The sequence below is a fragment of the Bison bison genome, unplaced genomic scaffold (assembly GCF_000754665.1).
Source record: "Bison bison bison isolate TAMUID 2011002044 unplaced genomic scaffold, Bison_UMD1.0 scf7180017858340, whole genome shotgun sequence".
Taxonomy (NCBI): Eukaryota; Metazoa; Chordata; class Mammalia; order Artiodactyla; family Bovidae; genus Bison; species Bison bison.
This window is the reverse complement of record NW_011488913.1, coordinates 17,706-18,397: the sequence shown is the minus strand read 5'-3', so window position 1 is coordinate 18,397 and position 692 is coordinate 17,706.

Genomic DNA, 692 nt, shown 5'->3' with positions numbered 1-692 from the left:
TGAAAGAACAGTACAACAAACGTCCACTTATCCCCCACCTGGATGTGACAACTTAACACACTATAACACTTGCTTCCTCTGTCTGGCACAATGTGTGCGTGTGTAGGCTGTATCATCTGAAAACTGCAGACAAGATGATATTTCACCTCTCCACTCCAGCCTTCATCTTCTAAGGGTATCCTCCTACTTAACTTCAATACTATTCTCACTATTCTCACCTAAGAAAATCAACTCTCCGTCCCTAACAGCAGCTAGCATTTATAATAAGGGCTCATTTCCCTCCTGTTGCCCGGGGTCAATCTTAAAAATGTTTCCCCTTCTTGGACCGGGACGTGTGCAGACAGTTGTTCCATTCCTCCGGGCTCTGTGCCCCCAGCGGACGGCCTGCAAGTACGGGACCCGCTCTGGGGCTGCTCTCCCTGAGGGCTTGGAGGCTCGGAGGGGTGGCCTGGGCAGGGGAGTCCCCACGAGGCTGGCCTCAAACGCTTGGGGAAAGCGCTACGCTCACGCGGTTCGAAGCACCCCTCCCCGTTTCCTCCCGCAACAAGTCAGGCACCCCCAGCCGGCACAGCGCCAGGGGCGTTGCTCAGTCACCTTGCTCCCTACTGGCAGCTCAGGGGGCACCGCGAGAGGACCAGTGGGCGCGGGGTGGCGTCCGTCCTACACATCTGGGTGTGCGCTGCGCTACCCTG